Below are 394 nucleotides of genomic sequence, written 5' to 3' on the forward strand. Positions count from 1 at the left end.
TCCATCTCTCTGCTGATATAACTCCACAAACACCAACAAGAGCGCTCCGTTTTCTTTGTACGAAGCTCCAATATTTTCCTTTAATTTCTTGTATCTTCTTCAGTCCGGTGACTGGAGCCGTCCCTCTCTCTGCAGTCCTGTTGTCTTTCTTAACTTGCAGGGAAACTTCCACACAGCGCAACGTGAACGCGCAGGCGCGTTCTCGACCTCTGATATGGCTTTATTGTATCCTCCCAGTTTTCCCATGGGCGGATTTTGGGTTTTCAGGTGGGAGTGCTCTCGATCTTGAAAACATTTTAGTCCACTCACTTCGAGAACTTTCATGATTTAATGATGGGACTGAATATCTGGAATGTTTACCTTGTTGTATAAGATTAAATAAAATGTTAAAGTC

The 394-nt window shown here is 43.1% G+C and overlaps 1 protein-coding gene across 2 annotated transcripts in view; it reads right to left on the reverse strand.

Moving 5' to 3' along the window:
* The window catches only part of fhdc2 (FH2 domain containing 2), a 10,025-nt gene extending 9,849 nt beyond the window's left edge, over positions 1–176 (reverse strand). For both annotated transcript variants that reach the window (XM_030145298.1, XM_030145297.1), the window contains exon 1: positions 1–176. This exon is cut by the window's left edge and continues 14 nt beyond it. The gene's annotated coding sequence lies outside the window, so the exon portion shown is untranslated.
* Between the last annotated feature and the right edge of the window lie 218 nt (positions 177–394).

Source organism: Sphaeramia orbicularis, chromosome 10 (assembly GCF_902148855.1).
Source record: "Sphaeramia orbicularis chromosome 10, fSphaOr1.1, whole genome shotgun sequence".
Taxonomy (NCBI): domain Eukaryota; kingdom Metazoa; phylum Chordata; class Actinopteri; order Kurtiformes; family Apogonidae; genus Sphaeramia; species Sphaeramia orbicularis.